Source organism: Scyliorhinus torazame, chromosome 3, assembly GCF_047496885.1.
Source record: "Scyliorhinus torazame isolate Kashiwa2021f chromosome 3, sScyTor2.1, whole genome shotgun sequence".
Classification (NCBI taxonomy): domain Eukaryota; kingdom Metazoa; phylum Chordata; class Chondrichthyes; order Carcharhiniformes; family Scyliorhinidae; genus Scyliorhinus; species Scyliorhinus torazame.
Window position 1 is genome coordinate 381,220,311 of NC_092709.1, and position 24,580 is coordinate 381,244,890.

Genomic DNA, 24,580 nt, shown 5'->3' on the forward strand with positions numbered 1-24,580 from the left:
CGAGCCGGTACTGTTTCTCACAGTACTCATGGCCGGCACTGTTACTCACAGTACTCCCGTCTGGCACTGTTATTCACAGTAATCCCGGCCGGCACCGTTACTCACAGTACTCCCGGCCGGCACTGTTGCTCACCGTACTCACGGCCGGCACGATTATCGACAGTACTCTCAGCCGGCAATGTTACTCACAGTACTCATTGCTGGCACTGTTACTCACTGCACTCTCGGCCGGCAATGTTACTCACAGAACTCATGGCTGGCACTGTTACTCACAGTACTTTCAGCCGGCACTGTTACTCACAGTACTCATGGCTGGCACTGTTACTCCCAGTACTCTCGGCCAGCACTGTTACTCACAGTATTCATGGCTGACACTGTTACTCACGGTACTCTCGGCCGGCACTGTTACACACAGTACTCCCGGTGGGCACTATTACTCACAGTACTCCGAGCCGGTACTGTTTCTCACAGTACTCATGGCTGGCACAGTTACTCACAGTACTCCCGGCCGGCACTGTTACTCACCGTACTCCCGGGCGGCACTGTTACTCATAGTACTCCAGGCCGGCACGATTACCGACAGTACTCCCAGCCGGCACTGTTACTCACAGTGCTTGCGGTCGGCACCGTTACTCACAGTACTCCAGGCCCTCACTGTTACTCACAGTACTCGCGTCCGGCCCTGTTACTCACAGTACTCCCAACCGGCACTGTTACTCACAGAACTCCTGGACGGCACTGTTACTCACAGTGCTCCCGGCCGGCACTGTTACCCACAATAACCCCGGCCGGCACTGTTACTCACAGTATTCCCGTCTGTCACTGTTACTCACAGTACTGCAAGCCGGCACTGTTACTTCCGGAACTCCCGGCTGGCATTGTTACTCACAGTACTCCCGGCCAGCAGTGTTACTCACAATAATCTTGGCCGGCACTGTTACTCACAGTAATCGCGGCTGGCACTGTTACTCACAGTATTAACGTCTGGCACTGTTACTCACAGTACTCCAGGCCACCACGGTTACTCACATTATTCCCGGCAAGTACTGCAAGCCGGCACTGTTACTTCCGGAACTCCCGGCTGGCATTGTTACTCACAGTACTCCCGGCCAGCAGTGTTACTCACAATAATCTCGGCCGGCACTGATACTCACAGTAATCGCGGCTGGCACTGTTACTCACAGTATTAACGTCTGGCACTGTTACTCACAGTACTCCAGGCCGCCACGGTTACTCACATTATTCCTGGCCGACACTGTAACTCACAGTACTCCTGACCGGCACTGTTATTCACAGTACTCCCGGCTGGCACTGTTACTCACAGTATTCCTGACCGGGACTGTTCTTCACACCACTCCCGGCCGGCACTGTTAATCACAGTACTCCTAGCCGGCACTGTTACTTAAAGTCCTGCCGTCTGGCATTGTTACCCACAGTACTCATGGCTGGCACTGTTACTCACAGTAATCCCGTCCGGCACCGTTACTCACTGTACTCTCAGCCGGCACTGTTACTCACAGTACTCTCAGCCGGCACTGTTACTCAAAGTACCCATGTCTGGCACTGATACTCACAGGACTCCCATCCGGCATTGTTACTCACAGTGCTCCCATACGGCACTGTAGGGCAGCACGGTAGCCAAGTGGGTAGCACTGTGGCTTCACAGCGCCAGGATCCCAGCCGGCACTGTTACTCACAGTACTACCGTCTGGCACTGTTACTCACAGTACTCATGTCTGGCAGTATTACTCACAGTACTGCCAGCCGGCACTGTTACTCACAGTACCCATTGCTGTCACTGTTACCCGCAGTACTCCCGGCCGGCACTGTTACTCACCGTATTCCCGGGCGGCACTGTTACTCATAGTACTCCAGGCCGGCACGATTACCGACAGTACTCCCAGCCGGCACTGTTACTCACAGTGCTTGCGGCCGGCACCGTTAATCACAGTACTCCAGGCCCTCACTGTTACTCACAGTACTCGCGCCCGGCCCTGTTACTCACAGTACTCCCAACCGGCACTGTTACTCACAGAACTCCTGGACGGCACTGTTACTCACAGTGCTCCCGGCCGGCACTGTTACCCACAATAACCCCGGCCGGCACTGTTACTCACAGTATTCCCGTCTGTCACTGTTACTCACAGCACTGCAAGCCGGCACTGTTACTTCCGGAATCCCGGCTGGCATTGTTACTCACAGTACTCCCGGCCAGCAGTGTTACTCACAATAATCTCGGCCGGCACTGTTACTCACAGTAATCGCGGCTGGCACTGTTACTCACAGTATTAACGTCTGGCACTGTTACTCACAGTACTCCATGCCGCCACGGTTACTCACATTATTCCCGGCCGACACTGTAACTCACAGTACTCCTGACCGGCACTGTTATTCACAGTACTCCCGGCTGGCACAGATACTCACAGTACTCCCGTCTGGCACTGTTATTCACAGTACTCCCTTTTGGCAATGTTACTCACAATAATCCCGGCCGGCACTGTTACTCACAGTATTCCTGACCGGGACTGTTCTTCACACCACTCCCGGCCGGCACTGTTAATCACAGTACTCCTAGCCGGCACTGTTACTTAAAGTCCTGCCGTCTGGCATTGTTACCCACAGTACTCTCAGCCGGCACTGTTACTCACAGTACCAATGTCTGGCACTGATACTCACAGTACTCCCATCCGGCATTGTTACTCACAGTGCTCCCATACGGCACTGTAGGGAAGCACGGTAGCCAAGTGGGCAGCACTGTGGCTTCACAGCGCCAGGATCCCAGCCGGCACTGTTACTCACAGTACTACCGTCTGGCACTGTTACTCACAGTACTCATGTCTGGCAGTATTACTCACAGTACTGCCAGCCGGCACTGTTACTCACAGTACCCATGGCTGTCACTGTTACCCGCAGTACTCTCGGCCGGCACTGTTACTCACAGTACTCCCGGCCGGCTCTGTTACTAACAGTAATCCAGGGCGGCACTGTTACTCACAGAACTCCCGGCCGGCACGATTTCCGACAGTACTCTCAGCCGGCACTGTTACTCACAGTACTCATGGCTGACACTGTTACCCGCAGTACTGCCGGCCGGCACTGTTGCTCACAGTACTCATGGCTGACACTGTTACCCGCAGTACTGCCGGCCGGCACTGTTACTCACAGTACTCCCGGCCGGCACTGTTACTCACATTACAGCCGGCCGGCACCGTTACTGACAGTACTCCAGGCCCTCACTGTTACTAACAGTACTCCCGGGCGGCACTGTTACTCACAGTACTCCCGGCCGGCACGATTAGCGACAGTATTCTCAGCCGGCACTGTTACTCACAGTTTTCATGGTTGCCACTGTTACTCACAGTACTCTCGGCCGGCACTGTTACACAGAGTACTCCCGGCCGGCACTATTACTCACAGTACTCCGAGCCGGCACTGTTTCGAACAGTACTCATGGCTGGCACAGTTAGTCACAGTACTCCCGGCCGGCACTGTTACTCATCGTACTCCCGGCCGGCACTGTTACTCATAGTACTCCAAGCCGGCACGATTACCGACAGTACTCCCAGCCGGTACTGTTACTCACAGTACTCCCGGCCGACACTGTTACTCACAGTACATGCGGCCGGCACCGTTACTCACAGTAATCCAGCACCTCACTGTTACTCACAGTACTCGCGTCCGGCCCTGTTACTCATAGTACTCCCAACCGGCACTGTTACTCACAGAACTCCCGGACGGCACTGTTACTCACAGTACTCCCGGCCGGCACTGTTACTCACAATAATCCAGGCCGGCACTGTTACTCCCAGTATTCCCGTCTGGCACTGTTACTCACAGTACTCCTGGCCGCCACTGTTACTCACATTAATCCCGGCCGGCACTGTAACTCACAGTACTCCTGACCGGCACTGTTATTCACAGATTTCCCGGCTGGCACTGATATTCACAGTATTCCCGTCTGGCACTGTTACTCACAGTACTCCCAGCCGTCACTGTTACTCACAGTAATCCTGGCTGGCACTGTTACTCACAGTATTCCCGTCTGGCACTGTTACTCACAGTACTCCTGGCCGCCACTGTTACTCACATTAATCCCGGCCGGCACTGTTACTCACAGTACTCCCGGCCGGCACTGTTACTCACAGTACTCCCGCCGGCACGGTTACTCACAATAATCCCGGCCGGCACTGTTACTCACAGTACTCCCGTCAGGCACTGTTACTCACAGTACTCCCTTTTGGCAATGTTACTCACAATAATCCCGGCCGGCACTGTTACTCACAGTACTCCTGACCGGCACTGTTCTTCACAGCATTCACGGCCGGCACTGTTAATCACAGTATTCCTAGCCGGCACTGTTCCTTAAAGTCCTGCCGTCTGGCATTGTTACTCAGAGTACTCATGGCTGGCACTGTTACTCACAGTAATCCCGGCCGGCACTTTTACTCACAGTACTCTAAGCCGGCACTGTTACTCACAGTACCCATGTCTGGCACTGATACTCACGGTACTCCCATCCGGCATTGTTACTCACAGTCCTCCCATATGGCACTCTGGGGCAGCACGGTAGCCAAGTGGGTATCACTGTGGCTTCACAGCGCCAGGATCCCAGTCGGCACTGTTACTCACATTACTGCCGTCTGGCACTGTTACTCACAGTACTCATGTCTGGCAGTATTACTCACATTACTCCCAGCCGGCACTGTTACTCACAGTACTCATGGCTGTCACTGTTACCCGCAGTACTCCCGGCCGGCACTGTTACTCACAGTAATCCCGGCCGGCACTGTTACTCACAGTACTCCCGGGCGGCACTGTTACTCACAGTACTCCCGGCCGGAACGATTACCGACAGTTCTCTCATCCGGCACTGTTACTCACTGTACCCCCATCAGGCACTGTTACCCGCAGTACTGCCGGCCGGCATTGTTACTCACATTACTCCCGGCCGGCACTGTTACTCACAGTACCGCCGGTCGGCACTGTTACTCACAGTACTCATGGCTGGCACAGTTACTCACAGTACTCCCGGCCGGCACTGTTACGCACCGTACTCCCGGACGGCACTGTTACTCACAGTACTCCCGGCCGGCACTTTTACTCACATTACTCCCGGCCGGCACTGTTACTCACCGAACTCCCGGGCGGCACTGTTACTCACAGTACTCCCGGCCGGCACGATTACCGACAGTACTCTCAGCCGGCACTGTTACTCACAGTATTCATGGCTGGCATTGTTACCCGCAGTACTGCCGGCCGGCACTGTTATTCACAGTACTCATGGCTGCTACTGTTACTCACAGTTCTCTCGCCCGCACTGTTACTCACCGTACTCCCGGGCGGCACTGTTACTCACAGTACTCCCGGCCGGCACGATTACCGACAGTACTCCCAGCGCGCACTGTTACTCACAGTACGCCCAGCCGGCACTGTTACTCACAGTACTGCCGGCCGGCACCGTTACTCACAGCACTCCAGGCCCTTACTGTTACTCACAGTACTCCCGGCCGGCACCGTTAATCACAGTACTCCAGGCCCTCACTGTTACTCACAGTACTCGCGCCCGGCCCTGTTACTCACAGTACTCCCAACCGGCACTGTTACTCACAGAACTCCTGGATGGCACTGTTACTCACAGTGCTCCCGGCCGGCACTGTTACCCACAATAACCCCGGCCGGCACTGTTACTCACAGTATTCCCGTCTGTCACTGTTACTCACAGCACTGCAAGCCGGCACTGTTACTTCCGGAACTCCCGGCTGGCATTGTTACTCACAGTACTCCCGGCCAGCAGTGTTACTCACAATAATCTCGGCCGGCACTGTTACTCACAGTAATCGCGGCTGGCACTGTTACTCACAGTATTAACGTCTGGCACTGTTACTCACAGTACTCCAGGCCGCCACGGTTACTCACATTATTCCCGGCCGACACTGTAACTCACAGTACTCCTGACCGGCACTGTTATTCACAGTACTCCCGGCTGGCACAGATACTCACAGTACTCCCGTCTGGCACTGTTATTCACAGTACTCCCTTTTGGCAATGTTACTCACAATAATCCCGGCCGGCACTGTTACTCACAGTATTCCTGACCGGGACTGTTCTTCACACCACTCCCGGCCGGCACTGTTAATCACAGTACTCCTAGCCGGCACTGTTACTTAAAGTCCTGCCGTCTGGCATTGTTACCCACAGTACTCTCAGCCGGCACTGTTACTCACAGTACCAATGTCTGGCACTGATACTCACAGTACTCCCATCCGGCATTGTTACTCACAGTGCTCCCATACGGCACTGTAGGGAAGCACGGTAGCCAAGTGGGTAGCACTGTGGCTTCACAGCGCCAGGATCCCAGCCGGCACTGTTACTCACAGTACTACCGTCTGGCACTGTTACTCACAGTACTCATGTCTGGCAGTATTACTCACAGTACTGCCAGCCGGCACTGTTACTCACAGTACCCATGGCTGTCACTGTTACCCGCAGTACTCTCGGCCGGCACTGTTACTCACAGTACTCCCGGCCGGCACTGTTACTAACAGTAATCCAGGGCGGCACTGTTACTCACAGAACTCCCGGCCGGCACGATTTCCGACAGTACTCTCAGCCGGCACTGTTACTCACAGTACTCATGGCTGACACTGTTACCCGCAGTACTGCCGGCCGGCACTGTTACTCACAGTACTCATGGCTGACACTGTTACCCGCAGTACTGCCGGCCGGCACTGTTACTCACAGTACTCCCGGCCGGCACTGTTACTCACATTACAGCCGGCCGGCACTGTAACTCACAGTACTCCTGACCGGCACTGTTATTCACAGATTTCCCGGCTGGCACTGATATTCACAGTATTCCCGTCTGGCACTGTTACTCACAGTACTCCCAGCCGTCACTGTTACTCACAGTAATCCTGGCTGGCACTGTTACTCACAGTATTCCCGTCTGGCACTGTTACTCACAGTACTCCTGGCCGCCACTGTTACTCACATTAATCCCGGCCGGCACTGTTACTCACAGTACTCCCGGCCGGCACTGTTACTCACAGTACTCCCGCCGGCACGGTTACTCACAATAATCCCGGCCGGCACTGTTACTCACAGTACTCCCGTCAGGCACTGTTACTCACAGTACTCCCTTTTGGCAATGTTACTCACAATAATCCCGGCCGGCACTGTTACTCACAGTACTCCTGACCGGCACTGTTCTTCACAGCATTCACGGCCGGCACTGTTAATCACAGTATTCCTAGCCGGCACTGTTCCTTAAAGTCCTGCCGTCTGGCATTGTTACTCAGAGTACTCATGGCTGGCACTGTTACTCACAGTAATCCCGGCCGGCACTTTTACTCACAGTACTCTAAGCCGGCACTGTTACTCACAGTACCCATGTCTGGCACTGATACTCACGGTACTCCCATCCGGCATTGTTACTCACAGTCCTCCCATATGGCACTCTGGGGCAGCACGGTAGCCAAGTGGGTATCACTGTGGCTTCACAGCGCCAGGATCCCAGTCGGCACTGTTACTCACATTACTGCCGTCTGGCACTGTTACTCACAGTACTCATGTCTGGCAGTATTACTCACATTACTCCCAGCCGGCACTGTTACTCACAGTACTCATGGCTGTCACTGTTACCCGCAGTACTCCCGGCCGGCACTGTTACTCACAGTAATCCCGGCCGGCACTGTTACTCACAGTACTCCCGGGCGGCACTGTTACTCACAGTACTACCGGCCGGCACTGTTACGCACCGTACTCCCGGACGGCACTGTTACTCACAGTACTCCCGGCCGGCACTTTTACTCACATTACTCCCGGCCGGCACTGTTACTCACCGAACTCCCGGGCGGCACTGTTACTCACAGTACTCCCGGCCGGCACGATTACCGACAGTACTCTCAGCCGGCACTGTTACTCACAGTATTCATGGCTGGCATTGTTACCCGCAGTACTGCCGGCCGGCACTGTTATTCACAGTACTCATGGCTGCTACTGTTACTCACAGTTCTCTCGCCCGCACTGTTACTCACCGTACTCCCGGGCGGCACTGTTACTCACAGTACTCCCGGCCGGCACGATTACCGACAGTACTCCCAGCGGGCACTGTTACTCACAGTACGCCCAGCCGGCACTGTTACTCACAGTACTGCCGGCCGGCACCGTTACTCACAGCACTCCAGGCCCTTACTGTTACTCACAGTACTCCCGGCCGGCACTGTTACTCACAGTACTCCCGGCCGGCACTGTTACTCACCGTACTCCCTGGCGGCACTGTTACTCACAGTACGCCCGGCCGGCACGATTACCGACAGTACTCTCAGCCGGCACTGTTACTCACAGTACTCTTGGCTGGCGCTGTTACCCGCAGTACTGCCGGCCGGCACTGTTACTCACAGTACTCCCGGCCGGCACTGTTACGCACAGTACTGTCGGCCGGCACCGTTACTCACAGTACTCCAGGCCCTCACTGTTACTCACAGTACTCCGAGCCGGTACTGTTTCTCACAGTACTCATGGCCGGCACTGTTACTCACAGTACTCCCGTCTGGCACTGTTATTCACAGTAATCCCGGCCGGCACCGTTACTCACAGTACTCCCGGCCGGCACTATTGCTCACCGTACTCACGGCCGGCACGATTATCGACAGTACTCTCAGCCGGCACTGTTACTCACAGTACTCATTGCTGGCACTGTTACTCACTGCACTCTCAGCCGGCAATGTTACTCACAGTACTCATGGCTGGCACTGTTACTCACAGTACTCTCAGCCGGCACTGTTACTCACAGTACTCATGGCTGGCACTGTTACTCACAGTACTCTCGGCCAGCACTGTTACTCACAGTATTCATGGCTGGCACTGTTACTCACGGTACTCTCGGCCGGCGCTGTTACACACAGTACTCCCGGCGGGCACTATTACTCACAGTACTCCGAGCCGGTACTGTTTCTCACAGTACTCATGGCTGGCACAGTTACTCACAGTACTCCCGGCCGGCACTGTTACTCACTGTACTCCCGGGCGGCACTGTTACTCATAGTACTCCAGGCCGGCACGATTACCGACAGTACTCCCAGCCGGCACTGTTACTCACAGTGCTTGCGGCCGGCACCGTTACTCACAGTACTCCAGGCCCTCACTGTTACTCACAGTACTCGCGTCCGGCCCTGTTACTCACAGTACTCCCAACCGGCACTGTTACTCACAGAACTCCTGGACGGCACTGTTACTCACAGTGCTCCCGGCCAGCACTGTCACCCACAATAACCCCGGCCGGCACTGTTACTCACAGTAGTCCCGTCTGTCACTGTTACTCACAGTACAGCCAGCCGGCACTGTTACTCCCGGAACTCCCCCCTGGCATTGTTACTCACAGTACTCCCGGCCAGCAGTGTTACTCACAATAATCTCGGCCGGCACTGTTACTCACAGTAATCGCGGCTGGCACTGTTACTCACAGTCTTAACGTCTGGCACTGTTACTCACAGTACTCCAGGCCGCCACGGTTACTCACATTATTCCCGGCCGACACTGTAACTCACAGTACTCCTGACCGGCACTGTTATTCACAGTACTCCCGGCTGGCACAGATACTCACAATACTCCCGCCCGCACTGTTACTCACCGTACTCCCGGGCGGCACTGTTACTCACAGTACTCCCGGCCGGCACGATTACCGACAGTACTCCCAGCGGACACTGTTACTCACAGTACGCCCGGCCGGCACTGTTACTCACAGTACTGTCGGCCGGCACCGTTACTCACAGTACTCCAGGCCCTCACTGTTACTCACAGTACTCCGAGCCGGTACTGTTTCTCACAGTACTCATGGCCGGCACTGTTACTCACAGTACTCCCGTCTGGCACTGTTATTCACAGTAATCCCGGCCGGCACCGTTACTCACAGTATTCCCGGCCGGCACTGTTGCTCACCGTACTCACGGCCGGCACGATTATCGACAGTACTCTCAGCCGGCACTGTTACTCACAGTACTCATTGCTGGCACTGTTACTCACTGCACTCTCGGCCGGCAATGTTACTCACAGTACTCATGGCTGGCACTGTTACTCACAGTACTTTCAGCCGGCACTGTTACTCACAGTACTCATGGCTGGCACTGTTACTCCCAGTACTCTCGGCCAGCACTGTTACTCACAGTATTCATGGCTGACACTGTTACTCACGGTACGCTCGGCCGGCACTGTTACACACAGTACTCCCGGTGGGCACTATTACTCACAGTACTCCGAGCCGGTACTGTTTCTCACAGTACTCATGGCTGGCACAGTTACTCACAGTACTCCCGGCCGGCACTGTTACTCACCGTACTCCCGGGCGGCACTGTTACTCATAGTACTCCAGGCCGGCACGATTACCGACAGTACTCCCAGCCGGCACTGTTGCTCACAGTGCTTGCGGCCGGCCCCGTTACTCACAGTACTCCAGGCCCTCACTGTTACTCACAGTACTCGCGTCCGGCCCTGTTACTCACAGTACTCCCAACCGGCACTGTTACTCACAGAACTCCTGGACGGCACTGTTACTCACAGTGCTCCCGGCCAGCACTGTCACCCACAATAACCCCGGCCGGCACTGTTACTCACAGTAGTCCCGTCTGTCACTGTTACTCACAGTACTGCCAGCCGGCACTGTTACTCCCGGAACTCCCCCCTGGCATTGTTACTCACAGTACTCCCGGCCAGCAGTGTTACTCACAATAATCCCGGCCGGCACTGTTACTCACAGTAATCGCGGCTGGCACTGTTACTCACAGTCTTAACGTCTGGCACTGTTACTCACAGTACTCCAGGCCGCCACGGTTACTCACATTATTCCCGGCCGACACTGTAACTCACAGTACTCCTGACCGGCACTGTTATTCACAGTACTCCCGGCTGGCACAGATACTCACAATACTCCCGCCCGCACTGTTACTCACCGTACTCCCGGGCGGCACTGTTACTCACAGTACTCCCGGCCGGCACGATTACCGACAGTACTCCCAGCGGGCACTGTTACTCACAGTACGCCCGGCCGGCACTGTTACTCACAGTACTGCCGGCCGGCACCGTTACTCACAGTACTCCAGGCCCTTACAGTTACTCACAGTACTCCCGGCCGGCACTGTTACTCACAGTACTCCCGGCCGGCACTGTTACTCACCGTACTCCCGGGCGGCACTGTTACCCACAGTACGCCCGGCCGGCACGATTACCGACAGTACTCTCAGCCGGCACTGTTACTCACAGTACACTTGGCTGGCGCTGTTACCCGCAGTACTGACGGCCGGCACTGTTACTCACAGTACTCCCGGCCGGCACTGTTACTCACAGTACTCCCGGCCGGCACTGCTACTCACAGTACCCCCGGCCACACTGTTATTCACAGTAATCCCGGCCGGCACTGTTACTCACCGAACTCCCGGGCGGCACTGTTACTCACAGTACTCCCGGCCGGCACGATTACCGACAGTACTCTCAGCCGGCACTGTTACTCACAGTACTCATGGCTGGCACTGTTACCCGCAGTAATGCCGGCCGGCACTGTTACTCACAGTACTCGCGGCCGGCACTGTTACTCACAGTACTGTCGGCCGGCACCGTTACTCACAGTACTCCCGGCCCTCACTGTTACTCACAGTACTCCGAGCCGGTACTGTTTCTCACAGTACTCATGGCCGGCACTGTTACTCACAGTACTCCCGTCTGGCACTGTTATTCACAGTAATCCCGGCCGGCACCGTTACTCACAGTACTCCCGGCCGGCACTGTTGCTCACCGTACTCACGGCCGGCACGATTATCGACAGTACTCTCAGCCGGCACTGTTACTCACAGTACTCATTGCTGGCACTGTTACTCACTGCACTCTCGGCCGGCAATGTTACTCACAGTACTCATGGCTGGCACTGTTACTCACAGTACTTTCAGCCGGCACTGTTACTCACAGTACTCATGGCTGGCACTGTTACTCCCAGTACTCTCGGCCAGCACTGTTACTCACAGTATTCATGGCTGACACTGTTACTCACGGTACTCTCGGCCGGCACTGTTACACACAGTACTCCCGGTGGGCACTATTACTCACAGTACTCCGAGCCGGTACTGTTTCTCACAGTACTCATGGCTGGCACAGTTACTCACAGTACTCCCGGCCGGCACTGTTACTCAGCGTACTCCCGGGCGGCACTGTTACTCATAGTACTCCAGGCTGGCACGATTACCGACAGTACTCCCAGCCGGCACTGTTACTCACAGTGCTTGCGGCCGGCACCGTTACTCACAGTACTCCAGGCCCTCACTGTTACTCACAGTACTCGCGTCCGGCCCTGTTACTCACAGTACTCCCAACCGGCACTGTTACTCACAGAACTCCTGGACGGCACTGTTACTCACAGTGCTCCCGGCCGGCACTGTTACCCACAATAACCCCGGCCGGCACTGTTACTCACAGTATTCCCGTCTGTCACTGTTACTCACAGTACTGCAAGCCGGCACTGTTACTTCCGGAACTCCCGGCTGGCATTGTTACTCACAGTACTCCCGGCCAGCAGTGTTACTCACAATAATCTCGGCTGGCACTGTTACTCACAGTATTCGCGGCTGGCACTGTTACTCACAGTATTAACGTCTGGCACTGTTACTCACAGTACTCCAGGCCGCCACGGTTACTCACATTATTCCTGGCCGACACTGTAACTCACAGTACTCCTGACCGGCACTGTTATTCACAGTACTCCCGGCTGGCACTGTTACTCACAGTATTCCTGACCGGGACTGTTCTTCACACCACTCCCGGCCGGCACTGTTAATCACAGTACTCCTAGCCGGCACTGTTACTTAAAGTCCTGCCGTCTGGCATTGTTACCCACAGTACTCATGGCTGGCACTGTTACTCACAGTAATCCCGTCCGGCACCGTTACTCACTGTACTCTCAGCCGGCACTGTTACTCACAGTACTCTCAGCCGGCACTGTTACTCAAAGTACCCATGTTTGGCACTGATACTCACAGGACTCCCATCCGGCATTGTTACTCACAGTGCTCCCATACGGCACTGTAGGGCAGCACGGTAGCCAAGTCGGTAGCACTGTGGCTTCACAGCGCCAGGATCCCAGCCGGCACTGTTACTCACAGTACTACCGTCTGGCACTGTTACTCACAGTACTCATGTCTGGCAGTATTACTCACAGTACTGCCAGCCGGCACTGTTACTCACAGTACCCATTGCTGTCACTGTTACCCGCAGTACTCCCGGCCGGCACTGTTACTCACCGTATTCCCGGGCGGCACTGTTACTCATAGTACTCCAGGCCGGCACGATTACGGACAGTACTCCCAGCCGGCACTGTTACTCACAGTGCTTGCGGCCGGCACCGTTAATCACAGTACCCCAGGCCCTCACTGTTACTCACAGTACTCGCGCTCGGCCCTGTTACTCACAGTACTCCCAACCGGCACTGTTACTCACAGAACTCCTGGACGGCACTGTTACTCACAGTGCTCCCGGCCGGCACTGTTACCCACAATAACCCCGGCCGGCACTGTTACTCACAGTATTCCCGTCTGTCACTGTTACTCACAGCACTGCAAGCCGGCACTGTTACTTCCGGAACTCCCGGCTGGCATTGTTACTCACAGTACTCCCGGCCAGCAGTGTTACTCACAATAATCTCGGCCGGCACTGTTACTCACAGTAATCGCGGCTGGCACTGTTACTCACAGTATTAACGTCTGGCACTGTTACTCACAGTACTCCAGGCCGCCACGGTTACTCACATTATTCCCGGCCGACACTGTAACTCACAGTACTCCTGACCGGCACTGTTATTCACAGTACTCCCGGCTGGCACAGATACTCACAGTACTCCCGTCTGGCACTGTTATTCACAGTACTCCCTTTTGGCAATGTTACTCACAATAATCCCGGCCGGCACTGTTACTCACAGTATTCCTGACCGGGACTGTTCTTCACACCACTCCCGGCCGGCACTGTTAATCACAGTACTCCTAGCCGGCACTGTTACTTAAAGTCCTGCCGTCTGGCATTGTTACCCACAGTACTCATGGCTGGCACTGTTACTCACAGTAATCCCGTCCGGCACTGTTACTCACAGTACTCTCAGCCGGCACTGTTACTCACAGTACCAATGTCTGGCACTGATACTCACAGTACTCCCATCCGGCATTGTTACTCACAGTGCTCCCATACGGCACTGTAGGGAAGCACGGTAGCCAAGTGGGTAGCACTGTGGCTTCACAGCGCCAGGATCCCAGCCGGCACTGTTACTCACAGTACTACCGTCTGGCACTGTTACTCACAGTACTCATGTCTGGCAGTATTACTCACAGTACTGCCAGCCGGCACTGTTACTCACAGTACCCATGGCTGTCACTGTTACCCGCAGTACTCCCGGCCGGCACTGTTACTCACAGTACTCCCGGCCGGCACTGTTACTAACAGTAATCCCGGGCGGCACTGTTACTCACAGAACTCCCGGCCGGCACGATTACCGACAGTACTCTCAGCCGGCACTGTTACTCACAGTACTCATGGCTGACACTATTACCCGCAGAACTGCCGGCCGGCACTGTTACTCACAGTACTCCCGGCCGGCACTGTTACTCACATTACAGCCGGCCGGCACCGTTACTGACAGTACTCCAGGCCCTCACTGTTACTAACAGTACTCCCGGGCGGCACTGTTACTCACAGTACTCCCGGCCGGCACGATTAGCGACAGTATTCTCAGCCGGCACTGTTACTCACAGTTTTCATGGTTGCCACTGTTACTCACAGTACTCTCGGCCGGCACTGTTACACAGAGTACTCCCGGCCGGCACTATTACTCACAGTACTCCGAGCCGGCACTGTTTCGAACAGTACTCATGGCTGGCACAGTTAGTCACAGTACTCCCGGCCGGCACTGTTACTCATCGTACTCCCGGCCGGCACTGTTACTCATAGTACTCCAAGCCGGCACGATTACCGACAGTACTCCCAGCCGGTACTGTTACTCACAGTACTCCCGGCCGACACTGTTACTCACAGTACATGCGGCCGGCACCGTTACTCACAGTAATCCAGCACCTCACTGTTACTCACAGTACTCGCGTCCGGCCCTGTTACTCATAGTACTCCCAACCGGCACTGTTACTCACAGAACTCCCGGACGGCACTGTTACTCACAGTACTCCCGGCCGGCACTGTTACTCACAATAATCCAGGCCGGCACTGTTACTCACAGTATTCCCGTCTGGCACTGTTACTCACAGTACTCCCAGCCGTCACTGTTACTCACAGTAATCCCGGCTGGCACTGTTACTCCCAGTATTCCCGTCTGGCACTGTTACTCACAGTACTCCTGGCCGCCACTGTTACTCACATTAATCCCGGCCGGCACTGTAACTCACAGTACTCCTGACCGGCACTGTTATTCACAGATTTCCCGGCTGGCACTGATATTCACAGTATTCCCGCCTGGCACTGTTACTCACAGTACTCCCAGCCGTCACTGTTACTCACAGTAATCCTGGCTGGCACTGTTACTCACAGTATTCCCGTCTGGCACTGTTACTCACAGTACTCCTGGCCGCCACTGTTACTCACATTAATCCCGGCCGGCACTGTTACTCACAGTACTCCCGGCCGGCACTGTTACTCACAGTACTCCCGCCGGCACGGTTACTCACAATAATCCCGGCCGGCACTGTTACTCACAGTACTCCTGACCGGCACTGTTCTTCACAGCATTCACGGCCGGCACTGTTAATCACAGTATTCCTAGCCGGCACTGTTCCTTAAAGTCCTGCCGTCTGGCATTGTTACTCAGAGTACTCATGGCTGGCACTGTTACTCACAGTAATCCCGGCCGGCACTTTTACTCACAGTACTCTAAGCCGGCACTGTTACTCACAGTACCCATGTCTGGCACTGATACTCACGGTACTCCCATCCGGCATTGTTACTCACAGTCCTCCCATATGGCACTCTGGGGCAGCACGGTAGCCAAGTGGGTATCACTGTGGCTTCACAGCGCCAGGATCCCAGTCGGCACTGTTACTCACATTACTGCCGTCTGGCACTGTTACTCACAGTACTCATGTCTGGCAGTATTACTCACATTACTCCCAGCCGGCACTGTTACTCACAGTACTCATGGCTGTCACTGTTACCCGCAGTACTCCCGGCCGGCACTGTTACTCACAGTAATCCCGGCCGGCACTGTTACTCACAGTACTCCCGGGCAGCACTGTTACTCACAGTACTCCCGGCCGGAACGATTACCGACAGTTCTCTCATCCGGCACTGTTACTCACTGTACCCCCATCGGGCACTGTTACCCGCAGTACTGCCGGCCGGCATTGTTACTCACATTACTCCCGGCCGGCACTGTTACTCACAGTACCGCCGGTCGGCACTGTTACTCACAGTACTCATGGCTGGCACAGTTACTCACAGTACTCCCGGCCGGCACTGTTACGCACCGTACTCCCGGACGGCACTGTTACTCACAGTACTCCCGGCCGGCACTTTTACTCACATTACTCCCGGCCGGCACTGTTACTCACAGTACTCCAGGCCGGCACGATTACCGACAGTACTCCCAGTCGGCACTGTTACTCACAGTACTTCCGGCCGGCACTGTTACTCACAATACTTGCGGCTGGCACTGTAACTCACAGTATTCCCGTCTGGAACTGTTGCTCACAGTACTCCCGGCCGGCACTGTGACTCACAGAACTCATGGCTGGCACTGTTATTCACAGTAATTCCGTCCGGCACCGTTACTCACAGTACTCTCAGCCGGCACTGTTACTCATAGTACCCATGGCTGGCACTGATACTCACAGTACTGCCATCCGGCATTGTTACTCACAGTGCTCCCATTCGGCACTGTAGGGCAGCACGGTAGCCAAGTGGGTAGCACTGTGGCTTCACAGCGCCAGGATCCCAGCCGGCTCTGTTACTCACAGTACTACCTTCTGGCACTGTTACTCACAGTGCTACTGGCTGGCACTATTACTCACAGTACTCCCAGCCGGCACTGTTACTCACAGTACTCATGGCAGGCACTGTTACTCCCAGCACTCCCCGCCGGCACTGGTACTCACAGTACTACCGGTCGGCACTGTTACTCTCAGGAATCATGGTTGCCACTGTTACTCGCAGTACTCCCGCCCGGCACTGTTACTCACAGTACTCCGAGCCGGCACTGTTACTCACAGTACTCATGGCAGGCACTGTTACTCCCAGCACTCCCCGCCGGCACTGTTACTCACAGTACTACCGGTCGGCACTGTTACTCTCAGGAATCATGGTTGCCACTGTTACTCGCAGTACTCCCGCCCGGCACTGTTACTCACAGTACTCCGAGCCGGCACTGTTACTTACAGTACTCATGGCTTCCGCAGTTACTCACAGTACTCCGAGCCGGCACTGTTACACACAGTAATCCCAGCCGGCAATGTTACTCACAGTACTCCCGGACGGCACTGTTACTCACAGTACTTCCGGTCGGCACTGTTACTCACAGTACTCGTGGCTGCCACTGTTACTCACAGTACTCTCGGCCGGCACTGTTACACACAGTACTCCCGGCCGGCACTGTTACTCACAGTACTCCGAGCTGGTACTGTTACTCACAGTACTCATGGCTTCCACTATTACTCACAATACTCCGAGGCGGCACTGTTTCTCACAGTACTCATGGCTGGCACAGTTACTCACAGTCCTCACGGCCGGCACTGTTACTCAACGTGCTCCCGGGCGGCACTGTTATTCACAGTACTCCCGGCTGGCACTGTTACTCACAGTATTTCCGCCTGGCACTGTTACTCACAGTACTCCCGGCCGGCATTGTTACTCACAGTACTCATGGCTGGCACTGTTATTCACAGTAATTCCGGCCGGCACCGTTACTCACAGTACTCTCAGCCGGCACTGTTACTCACAGTACCCATGGCTGGCACTGATACTCACAGTACTCCCATCCGGCATTGTTACTCACAGTGCTCCCATTCGGTACTGTAGGGCAGCACGGTAGCCAAGTCGGTAGCACTGTGGCTTCACAGCGCCAGGATCCCAGCCGGCTCTGTTACTCACAGTACTACCGTCTGACACTGTTACGCACAGTACTCCTGGCTGGCACTATGACTCACAGTACTCTCAGCCGGAACTGTTACTCACAGTACTCATGGCAGGCACTGTTACTCACAGCACTCCCCGCCGGCACTGTTACTCACAGTATTACCGGTCGGCACTGTTACTCACAGTAACCATGGTTGCCACTGTTACTCGCAGTACTCCTGGCCGGCACTGTTACTCACAGTACTCCGAGCCGGCACTGTTACACACAGTACTCCCGGCCGGCACTGTTACTCACAGTACTGCCGGCCGGCACTGTTACTCACAGTACTACCGGTCGGCACTGTTACTCACAGTACTCATGGCTGCCACTGTTACTCACAGTATTCCCGTCTGGCACTGTTACTCACAGCACTCCCGGCCGGCACTGTTACTCACAATAATACCGGCCGGCAATGTTACTCACAGGACTCCTGACCGGCACTCTTATTCACAGTACTCCCGGCTGGCACTGTTACTCACAGAATTCCCGCCTGGCACTGTTACTCACAGTACTCCCGGCCGGCATTGTTACTCACAGTACTCATGGCTGGCACTGTTACTCACAGTATTCATGGCTGCCACTGTAACTCACAGTGCTCTCAGCCGGCACTGTTACTCACAGTACCCATGGCTGGCACTGATACTCACAGTACTCCCATCCGGCATTGTTACTCACAGTGCTCCCATTCGGCACTGTAGGGCAGCACGGTAGCCACGTGGGTAGCACTGTGGCTTCACAGCGCCAGGATCCCAGCCGGCTCTGTTACTCACAGTCCTACCTTCTGGCACTATGTCTCTCAGTACTCCCAGCCGGCACTGTTACTCGCAGTACTCATGGCAGCCACTGTTACTCCCAGTACTCCCCGCCGGCACTGTTACTCACAGTAATACCGGTCGGCACTGTTACTCACAGAATTCATGGTTGCCACTGTTACTCGCAGTACTCCCGGCCGGCACTGTTACTCACAACACTCATGGCTTCCACAGTTACTCACAGTACTCCGAGCCGGCACTGTTACTCACAGTACTCTCCGACGGCACTGTTACTCACAGTACTACCGGTCGGCACTGTTACTCACAGTACTCATGGCTGCCACTGTTACTCACAGTACTCTCGGCCGGCACTGTTACACACAGTACTCCCGGCCGGCACTGTTACTCATAGTACTCCGAAACGGTACTGTTACTCACAGTACTCATGGCTTCCACTATTACTCACAGTACTCCGAGCCGGCACTGCTTCTCACAGTACTCATGGCTGGCACAGTTACTCAGAGTACTCCCGGCCGGCACTGTTAATCACCGTAGTCCCGGCCGGCACGATTACCGACAGTAATCTCAGCCGGCACTGTTACTCACAGTACTCATGGCTGACACTGATACCCGCAGTACTGCCGGCCGGCACTGTTTCTCACAGTACTCCCGGCTCGCACTGTTACTCACAGTAGTGCCGGCCGGCACCGTTACTCACAGTACTCCAGGCCCTCACTGTTACTAAAAGTACTCCCGGGCGGCACTGTTATTCACAGTACTCCCGGCCGGCACGATTACCGACAGTACTCTCAGCTGGCACTGTTACTCACAGTATTCATGGCTGCCACTGATACTCACAGTACTCCCGGCCGGCACTATTACTCACAGTACTCCGAGCCGGCACTGTTTCTCACAGTACTCATGGCTGGCCCAGTTACTCACAGTACTCCCGGCCGGCACTGTTACTCACCGTACTCCCGGCCGGCACTGTTACTCATAGTACTCCAGGACGGCACGATTACCGACAGTACTCCGAGGCGGTACTGTTACTCACAGTACTCCCGGTCGGCACTGTTACTCACAGTAAATGCGGCCGGCACCGTTACTCACAGTAATCCAGGCCCTCATTGTTACTCACAGTACTCGGGTCCGGCCCTGTTACTCATAGTACTCCCAACCGGCACTGTTACTCACAGAACTCCCGGATGGCACTGTTACTCACAGTACTCCCGGCTGGCACTGTTACTCACAATAATCCAGGCAGGCACTGTTACTCACAGTATTCCCGGCTGGCACTGTTACTCACAGTATTCCCAGCCGTCACTGTTACTCACAGTAATCCCGGCTGGCACTGTTACTCACAGTATTCCCGTCTGGCACTGTTACTCACAGTACTCCTGGCCGCCACAGTTACTCACATTAATCCCGGCCGGCACTGTAACTCACAGTACTCGTGACCGGCACTGTTATTCACAGTACTCCTGGCTGGCACTGATATTCACAGTATTCCCGTCTGGCACTGTTACTCACAGTTCTCCCGCCGGCACGGTTACTCACAATAATCCCGGCCGGCACTGTTACTCACAGTACACCCGTCTGGCACTGTTACTCACAGTACTCCCTTTTGGCAATGTTACTCACAATAATCCAGGCCGGCACTGTTACTCACAGTACTCCTGACCGGCTGTTCTTCACAGCACTCCCGGCCGGCACTGTTAATCACAGTACTCCTAGCCGGCACTGTTACTTAAAGTCCTGCCGTCTAGCATTGTTACTCACAGTAATCTCGGCCGGAACTGTTACTCACAGTACTCTCAGCCGGCACTGTTACTCACAGTACCCATGTCTGGCACTGATACTCACAGTACTCACATCCGGCATTGTTACTCACAGTGCTCCCAAATGGCACTGTATGGCAGCACGGTAGCCAAGTGGGTATCAGTGTGGCTTCACAGCGCCAGGATCCCAGCCGGCACTGTTACTCACATTACTACCGTCTGGCACTGTTACTCACAGTACTCATGTTTGGCAGTATTACTCACATTACTCCCAGCCGGCACTGTTACTCACAGTGCTCATGGCTGTCACTGTTACCCGCAGTACTCCCCGCCGGCACTGTTACTCACAGTACTCCCGGCCGGCACTGTTACTCACAGTACTTTTTAGTGAGAGGCAGCACGGTTTTGTGAAGGGGAGGTCGTGTCTCACTAACTTGATAGAGTTTTTCGAGGAGGTCACTAAGATGATTGATGCAGGTAGGGCAGTAGATGTTGTCTATATGGACTTCAGTAAGGCCTTTGACAAGGTCCCTCATGGTAGACTAGTACAAAAGGTGAAGTCACACGGGATCAGGGGTGAACTGGCAAGGTGGATACAGAACTGGCTAGGCCATAGAAGGCAGAGGGTAGCAATGGAGGAATGCTTTTCTAATTGGAGGGCTGTGACCAGTGGTGTTCCACAGGGATCAGTGTTGGGACCTTTGCTGTTTGTAGTATATATAAATGATTTGGAGGAAAATGTAACTGGTCTGATTAGTAAGTTTGCAGACGACACAAAGGTTGGTGGAATTGCGGATAGCGATGAGGACTGTCTGAGGATACAGCAGGATTTAGATTGTCTGGAGACTTGGGCGGAGAGATGGCAGATGGAGTTTAATCCGGACAAATGTGAGGTAATGCATTTTGGAAGGGCTAATGCAGGTAGGGAATATACAGTGAATGGTAGAACCCTCAAGAGTATTGAAAGTCAAAGAGATCTAGGAGTACAGGTCCACAGGTCATTGAAAGGGGCTACACAGGTGGAGAAGGTAGTCAAGAAGGCATACGGCATGCTTGCCTTCATTGGCCGGGGCATTGAGTATAAGAATTGGCAAGTCATGTTGCAGCTGTATAGAACCTTAGTTAGGCCACACTTGGAGTATAGTGTTCAATTCTGGTCGCCACACTACCAGAAGGATGTGGAGGCTTTAGAGAGGGTGCAGAAGAGATTTACCAGAATGTTGCCTGGTATGGAGTTCATAAGCTATAAGGAGCGATTGAATAAACTCGGTTTGTTCTCACTGGAACGAAGGAGGTTGAGGGGCGACCTGATAGAGGTATACAAAATTATGAGGGGCATAGACAGAGTGGATAGTCAGAGGCTTTTCCCCAGGGTAGAGGGGTCAATTACTAGGGGTCATAGGTTTAAGGTGAGAGGGGCAAGGTTTAGAGTAGATGTACGAGGCAAGTTTTTTCGCAGAGGGTAGTGGGTGCCTGGAACTCGCTACCGGAGGAGGTAGTGGAAGCAGGGACGATAGTGACATTTAAGGGGCATCTTGACAAATATATGAATAGGATGGGAATAGAAGGATACGGCCCCAGGAAGTGTAGAAGATTGTAGTTTAGTCGGGCAGTATGGTCGGCACGGGCTTGGAGGTCCGAAGGGCCTGTTCCTTTTCTGCACATTTCTTTGTTCTTTGTTCTTGTACTCCCCGGCGGCACTGTTACTCACAGTACTCCCGGCCGGCACGATTACCGACAGTACTCTCATCCGGCACTGTTACTCACTTTACCCCCATCAGGCACTGTTACCCGCAGTACTGCCGTCCGGCAATGTTACTCACAGTACTCCCGGCCGGCACTGTTACTCACAGTACCACCGGTCGGCACTGTTACTCACAGTACTCATGGCTGCCACTGTTACTCACAGTACTCTCGGCCGGCATTGTTACACACAGTACTCCCGGCGGGCACTATTACTCACAGTACTCCGAGCGGGCACTGTTTCTCACAGTACTCATGGCTGGCACAGTTCCTCACAGTACTCCCGGCCGGCACTGTAACTCACCGTACTCCCAGGCGGCACTGTTATTCACAGTACTCCAGGCCGGCACGATTACCGACAGTACTCCCAGCCGGCACTGTTACTCACAGTACTTCCGGCCGGCACTGTTACTCACAATACTTGCGGCTGGCACTTTTACTCACAGTATTCCCGTCTGGCACTGTTACTCACAGAACTCCCGGCCGGCACTGTTACTCACAATAATCCCGGCCGGCACTGTTACTCACAGTACTCCTGACCGGCACTGTTATTCACAGTACTCCCGGCTGGCACTGTTACTCACAGTATTCCCGCCTGGCACTGTTACTCACAATACTCCCGGCTGGCACTGTTACTCACAGTAATCCCGGCCGGCATTGTTACTCACAGTACTCATGGCTGGCACTGTTATTCACAGTAATCCCGGCCGGCACTGTTACTCACAGTACTCATGGCTGGCACTGTTATTCACAGTAATTCCGGCCGGCACCGTTACTCACAGTTCTCTCAGCCGGCACTGTTACTCACAGTACCCATGGCTGGCACTGATACTCACAGTACTGCCATCCGGCATTGTTAATCAGAGTGCTCCCATTCGACACTGTAGGGCAGCACGGTAGCCAAGTGGGTAGCACTGTGGCTTCACAGCGACAGGATCCCAGCCGGCTCTGTTACTCACAGTACTACCTTCTGGCACTGTTACTCACAGTGCTCCTGGCTGGCACTATTACTCCCAGTACTCCCAGCGGGCACTGTTACTCACAGTACTCATGGCAGGCACTGTTACTCCCAGTACTCCCCGCCGGCACTGTTACTCACAGTACTACCGGTCGGCACTGTTACTCACAGTAATCATGGTTGCCACAGTTACTCACAGTACTCACGCCCGGCACTGTTACTCACAGTACTCCGAGCCGGCACTGTTACTCACAGTACTCATGTCTTCCACAGTTACTCACAGTACTCCGAGCCGGCATTGTTACCCACAGTACTCCCGGCCGGCACTGTTACTCACAGTAATCCCAGACGGCACTGTTACTCACAGTACTACCGGTCGGCACTGTTACTCACAGTACTCATGGCTGCCACTGTTACTCACAGTACTCTCGGCCGGCACTGTTACACACAGTACTCCCGGCCGGCACTGTTACTCATAGTACTCCGAGCCGGTACTGTTTCTCACAGTACTCATGGCTTTCACAGTTACTCACAGTACTCCCGGCCGGCACTGATACTCACCGTACTCCTGGGCGGCACTGTAATTCAATGTCCTCCCGGCTAGCACTGTTACAGTATTTCCGCCTGACACTGTTACACACAGTACTCCCGGCCGGCATTGTTACTCACAGTGCTCATGGCTGGCACTGTTATTCACAGTAATTCCGGCCGGCACCCTTACTCACAGTACTCTCAACCGGCACTGTTACTCACAGTACCCATGGCTGCCACTGTTACTCACAGTACTCTCGGCCGGCACTGTTACACACAGTACTCCCGGCCGGCACTGTTACTCACAGTACTCCGAGCCGGTACTGTTGCTCACAGTACTCATGGCTTGCACAGTTACTCACAGTACTCCCGGCCAGCACTGTTACTCACCGTACTCCCGGGCGGCACTGTAATTCAATGTCCTCCCGGCTAGCACTGTTACTCACAGTATTTCCGCCTGACACTGTTACTCACAGTACTCCCGGCCGGCATTGTTACTCACAGTGCTCATGGCTGGCACTGTTATTCACAGTAATTCCGGCCGGCACCCTTACTCACAGTACTCTCAACCGGCACTGTTACTCACAGTACCCATGGCTGGCACTGATACTCACAGAACTCCCATTCGGCATTGTTACTCACAGTGCTCCCATTCGGCACTGTAGGGCAGCACGGTGGCCAG